This window comes from Ischnura elegans, chromosome 8 (genome assembly GCF_921293095.1).
Source record: "Ischnura elegans chromosome 8, ioIscEleg1.1, whole genome shotgun sequence".
NCBI lineage: Eukaryota > Metazoa > Arthropoda > Insecta > Odonata > Coenagrionidae > Ischnura > Ischnura elegans.
Window position 1 is genome coordinate 71,515,314 of NC_060253.1, and position 6,710 is coordinate 71,522,023.

The window sequence follows — 6,710 nt, forward strand, 5'->3', positions numbered from 1 at the left end:
AACGCAATGATGGATAAGGTGGAAGTAGTTGGGATAGATATAAATTATGTAGATACTTCTCCAATTGAATTAGTTAATAAGATAGCGAAATCGATTAAAATAGATAATCACAAAGATGATGATGTTCGAGATGCTTTTTTCGTAAATAATAAGTCCCCAAACAGAAAGTCTAAGCTGGTTATCTCCTTTACAAATAAAAAGGTTAAAGATGCATGGATAGATAAAAGAAAAGGGTTGGATAACAAAGATATTACTGAAGGGAAAATTAGTGGGAAATTTTTTATAAATGAAGCACTCACAGGTTATTATAAAAATCTCCTGTGGAAAACTAAGGAAAAGAGTAAAGAGAAAGGTTTTAGGTATGTTTGGGTCAAATTTGGAAAAATATTAGTTAAAAAAGATGAACATTCTCAAATCATCAGAATAAGGTCAGAAGATGACTTAAATAAATTTTGAAATTGCTAATAACTTGTGTGAATATAACTTTTTTTTTTAATACTAAGTATAAGAATGGATTTGTTTTCCATCATAGATGATGATTACAGAGAATGTCATACGTATAATTTATCTGAAAGTTCAAAAATAGTTAAGACTTATGATGAAATGTGTTTACACTTGAATATACGAAGTCTCCGGAAAAATTTCAATGACTTACTTATTCTTTTGCATCAAATTAATATGAATAACAAAGTTGGAGTTGTGGTTTTAACGGAAGTTAATATAAAGGAAGAAGAAGTTGAGAACTTCCAAATACCGGGCTATGAAATGATATTTAAACTTAGAAATTTTGGTAGAGGAGGTGGCGTGTTAATCTATGTCTCTAATGATAAAATTTATCATTGTATTTCGGTTAATAGTATTTCTTATGAAGCGATCTCTTGTGTTGTAAATATATTAGGAGTAGATATAACTGTTATGGGACTGTATCGACCACCTAACCTCAAATTTAAAGATTTTTTAGAGGAATTTTTTGATGAAATTATTAATTTACGAACTAGAGATGTACTTATATGTGGAGATTTCAATATTAATTTCATGTCCAATCTTGGCACAAATATTAATGTTTACAAAGATGCATTAGCTCAAAGAGGATATATACAATTAATTAAAGAAAATACTAGAGAGGTGATAGTAGATGGAAATTTAGTTTCCTCATGCATTGACCATATACTCTACCGAGGGAATGCCTTTCATTGTGATGGGGTGATATTTCAGACTTGCATATCGGATCATTATGCTGTAGCAGTTGGTATGGTTAAAAAAGATAATTTTCCCTCATTGAAATTGACTACTTTAAATAATACAATTTATGAAACGTATGTTTGTGAAAGAACGGTGAAACAGCTGATTTCAAGCCTTGATTTAAACGATCTTCTAATGTTAGATTCGCAATCTCCTAATGATATATATCTAGAATTATCACGTCTGTTTCAAGGAATATACAGTAAAGCCATGAAAAAACGTTTTCTAAAGGATAATAAAGATAATAAAAAAACTTGGATTAATAAAGAAATGATTGAAAAAATTAAAGTTAGAGACTGCCTCTATAAGAGATGGAAAAATAGTCCCTCGAATTTGAGTTATAGAAGGGAGTATCAAACTTTTAGAAATCAAGTTAATAAAGAAATCTGCCGAGCAAAAAAGAGTTTTTACTATCATAGTATAATTCGTGCAGGTAATGATGCAAAAAAGATTTGGGAACTAGTTAAGTTAATCACTGGAGCAGATAAAAATAAGGGGCCTGATCATACTATTGTTAAATATTTCTCTGGTAAGATGAATTTAAAATCTGTGGTCAATCTCTTTGTAAAGCAGTACTCAAAAGATAACGAAGAGCTTAGAATAAATTGTTCAGAAGTTTTATACGAGTACAGTCCTGTTACAATAAATAATAGTATAGTGGTAAATTATGCAACTGAAAAAGATGTTAAAAATATTCTTAAGAATATTGAAAATAAAGGACCTGGAATTGATGGGATGAAAATTAAAGACTTAAAATCTAACAGCATCTTTATACCGGTTTTAAAAAAATTTATTAACACTAGTTTAGAAAATTCCATTGTTCCTGTTGAATTGAAAACAGCTATTGTTCGTCCGGTTTATAAAAGTGGAAATCACCTTCAAACACAGAACTATAGGCCCATATCTATCTTACCTTGTATGAGTAAAATATTAGAAAAATATGTGGCAGACATGCTGTTAAATTTTTTGGACAAAAATAGAGCAATTTTTGAGCATCAATATGGTTTTCAAAAAAAGAAAGGTACAAAGGATGCCTTAGAATACTTTTCAGAGAATATTCGAAATAATTTAGATAGAGGAAATAATGTTGTAATAACTTACATTGATTATAAAAAGGCTTTCGATATGGTTGATCACACTTTGTTGCTTAAAAAATTATACAATATTGGAGTGAGAGGGTTGTTGTTTGATTGGTTTAAAGATTATTTATTTAATAGAAAGATGGTAGTGAAAGTTCAAAATGTTGTTAGTGATATTACCAGCATAAAAATGGGAGTGCCCCAAGGATCGATTCTGGGGCCAATTTTGTATTTAATTTATGTTAATGATATGCATGAATGTATTAAAAATTGTAATTTACTTTTGTATGCTGACGACACAGTCTTGATATCTAGTCATGTCAACTTCAAAAATGCCGTCAATAATATGCAGAATGATATCAATAATATGTTAAAATGGTCCCATGACAATAATTTAATTTTAAATGAAAAAAAATCTAAAACAATGCACATCACTTATCTTGCTTCTAATATTAAATCAATAAATATTAAATCTCACGGTCATGAATGTCTACATTCCAACATGATAACTTGTAACTGTAATATTTTAGAACAAGTGAACGAATATAAATATTTGGGTTTGATTGTTGATTGTAATTTCACTTTTAATTCTCATGTATCAAAATTGAACCAAAAGCTCAGATGCATTATGTACAAATTTTATTATCTGAAGGACAGCGTCACGAAAAATGTACTCAAAATGATGTATCACGGTCTTTTTGAGAGCCTTCTCAGATATGGCCTTACTGTGTGGGGATCATGTGGTGTGACTAATATGAAAAGATTGAAGTCCAACCAAAAAAGGACTTTAAAAATGATTCATCGAACTAACTTTGAGGAAAATGGTGGATATTCAGGTGACTCGTATTTTAAAGACCTTGGTACATTACCACTTGATAAATTGTATCAGTACATATTAATAATTGATAATTATTTTAATGATAGATACAAAAGGAAAAGAAATATTAATAGTAATATCGATTTAAGGGCTTTAGGAATGTATGAGATTCCGCGATGTTATACGCATAAGGGTTGTAGGCAATTGAAAGTTGTTGTACCTAAACATTTCAATAATTTGAAGAGCGAATTTAAAGAGTTAAAATCTTTGAGTGAAGTTAAAAGAAAAATTAAGACATGGATATTGTCTGGTTGTTGATAATGGAATGTAACAGTATTTTATATATTGATATGCTTAATTGCTATTAAGAATGTTTTTTTTAATGTAAAAATTTGTTTGTTAGTGAAATTGTTAATTTAGTAATTTTTACAAGACACAAATTGTAATGCTTAAGTTGGCACCTGCTGACAAGCCAATTTCGGCTTAGCGGGACCAGAATGTTTGTTTTCATTTGTAAATATACACTGTTGTCTAAACATTATTTCTTGTTTGTACATAGTTAAATGAATAAATAAATAAATTGTTATATTAAAGGTATGTTGAACCAACAGTTAATATTTACATTATTGTAACTCAACACTTGTGTCATAATACATGTCGATATTTGTGTTTTTCCTTTGAAATAAGGGAATATGCTTCTAGCCCTACCGCCAATAAACCGTTTAATCCTCGTCAGAATACTGTTAAGTATTTTTAATGAATTTAATACAATTCGACATGATATCCATCCAGCGTAATATTTTGCTATGATTAAAATACAATTAATTTCCTCTAATTAATAGTTCTTCTCATCATGCTCACTTCTGTATGTACCATAACCAATCGTTAACAATGCTATTACATTTTTTATATTGATGTAGACGTGCACCACTGTTGTCAATGCATTTAAAAATCTTGGAAGATCCATTACAAAGCGGTTATCTAAGATACTGTGCATTTGGAGTGCAGGTAAAACTTAGTTTTTCTTTGAGAAATATAGTTTTTGCTCGAAGCGTTGAAGGTATCCTCTCAGATGGTGCGTAGTCTGCATCGAAGCGGCGCGGCGCTCTCGTACCAAGGTCACCTACCGCTGACGTCACACGGCGATTACCCATCATTCATACTTACCATTCCCGTTTTTGCGCGCTTGAAATTTTTCACTTTTCATTTATTCTCGAAAAATATATATCGTCATTAAAAAAACTAAAACCGTGAAATACATCCTCCAGGAGTAAAAATCTTTCGATTGAGGCAATAAAAAAAATTGGAAACCAACCTATTGATATAATAAAAGGGAGATTAATATCAGAAATGATAGAATTTAAAAAAAAAGTCAATAACCTAGTACGATTATCTAAACGGCCACTTGATGAAATTATGACCATAAGAGATAATAAAATACAAAAAGATATATAATATATAAGAGAAGTAAAAAAATAATGAAAAAATACAAAATCCATTTTAAGTACACACTAATATTAACAAAGTTTCAACACTACAAGCCATCGAAAAAAAAGTTGCATCGGCCGGGAATCGAACCCGGGCCGCCCGCGTGGCAGGCGAGCATTCTACCACTGAACCACCGATGCTCGTTGCATCCATTGGATATTTTTACTGACCTAACCTACCATACTTGGTTTCTCCTCTTGCTCATGTTTAAGTCCGCTTTTCGATATACCCGTATAACGTACATTAATATGAATATATATGTATTATTCATGGATATGTCCATGCCGACGAACACGCAAAATGGGGAATATCGTAAACAAGGCGCCTGAACAGGCTCCTCAACATAAAGCCAAATTTTTTTTCGCGATGGCAACGCCTGATGTCCACAAAACCAACAATATACATGATCGAAAGATGTAGACCGAAGCCGCCAAGGCAAAATTGAGTTGATAGAGCTCGGCCTTAGACCACGTATTTCGAAGCGATATTGAGGCGCATTTATCATTCCAATTTTTCAACTTACTGATGTTTACGCCGAAGTAAAGGGGGTTTTCCGCCACGAATGACGAATCTTTCTACACAAAGGCGTTCCAACTGCAAAGCAAAATAACTTCATGAGATAAGAGGCTCCGTTATCGGGCGCTCCCCTTATCGCTCATGGCTAAAGCGAACTTATTTGATTCCCAGCGTCGGAAACGATTAAGATATCACGAAGTCAACAATGACTAAAATTCTATAGACTCCTTCAAAATTACTTCAAACTACGGCTCACAGCATTTTCCGTTCTCGGAAGGCACCTTTCCTTACGCATCGTAATCACTACCTGGAGAGTTAGGTCCGACTAGAATTTCCGGCTCCAAATCCCTCCAAAATCCCCGGATGAAAGCCAAGCAGGAAGTAACGGGGTTGAGAAGGTCGGCACCCCTCCTACTCTCCCCAACTAGATTTCCCGGTTCAGCCATTATCTTTGATTCGTTCACTTACACATCCATATCACACGGGGTATGAATGAATTCCTGAGCGTCAAGCAATGTTACGACACGTAAAATGCATATGTTGATTCTTCCTTGTTGATTATTTTTTAATGTGACATACATGAGAGAAATGTTTCAGCTCGGGGACGCGAGAAATGAATAGCTTTATAAAAATAGTAAGACTTATAAGTTATAATCCCAGACGGCACAGAACCCTCCGTATCTAATTCGTATGTACATAGTACCCATTGACTAAGGGGATACTATGCCGCTCCGTCGCTTTTCGTCAATGGATAATTTCCGTTCGCGGCCTGTCGACGAAGCGCGTACGCAGCATGTGAATGTCCGCTACTAAGCACGTACGATTGGATACGAAGCGCGCAGGAACACGGCACTCAGGCTAATCTCAATCGATTAGGTCGAAATTAGATATATCGTAACTCGCACGATCGAAAAATGTATCGAACGCAACACAATCGATAGCTACCGACCGTAGCGAGAACCTTGATACGAATCATTATGAATTGTAAGTTCTCAATAGGTAAATAACACCATATCATGAATTCTAATTACCATGAAAGACTCACGACCGACAAAGTTTTTGTCGGTTGTGAGTTTTTCATGGTAATTAGAATTCATGATATAGTATTATTTACCCATTGAGAACTTACAAAACTTACTCGGCCACTTAAATAACTCTGCGAAAAATGAGATTCTCATGGCTAATTCACGCACCCCCAGCATCCAGCATTGTTAAGTGGCTCGTACTTACTGGGAAACCTTGAGATGTTAATGAGAGTAAATTCTTATTAATTTTGACACTAAATAAGACATCACATAGCCCACGAGCATTAAAAAGCTTACCCTAAAGCCTGACGAAATAAAATTTTTAAATAAAAATTGCCGATGAAACAGGATTGCTGACACATCTGCTATTAGTATGATCGAATTCATCAAAATGCAAGCAAAAATTAACGTATAGTTCAGTCTCAGCTACTAAAACTTACCCATATCAGGCGCTAAAGTATTTGAAAAATTATTTGGTATGAGTAAAAGTCCCTAGGTCACTGCAGTAAATGTATCAACCTATTAAAAATATGAAAGTCCTGC

General features: G+C 33.3%; 1 non-coding gene across 1 annotated transcript; it reads right to left on the bottom strand.

The window, feature by feature from the left end:
* Window positions 1–4,695: 4,695 nt before the first annotated feature.
* Window positions 4,696–4,766, bottom strand: Trnag-gcc. Its single transcript has one exon. It is a non-coding gene; the product is annotated as a tRNA-Gly (tRNA).
* Window positions 4,767–6,710: the final 1,944 nt, after the last annotated feature.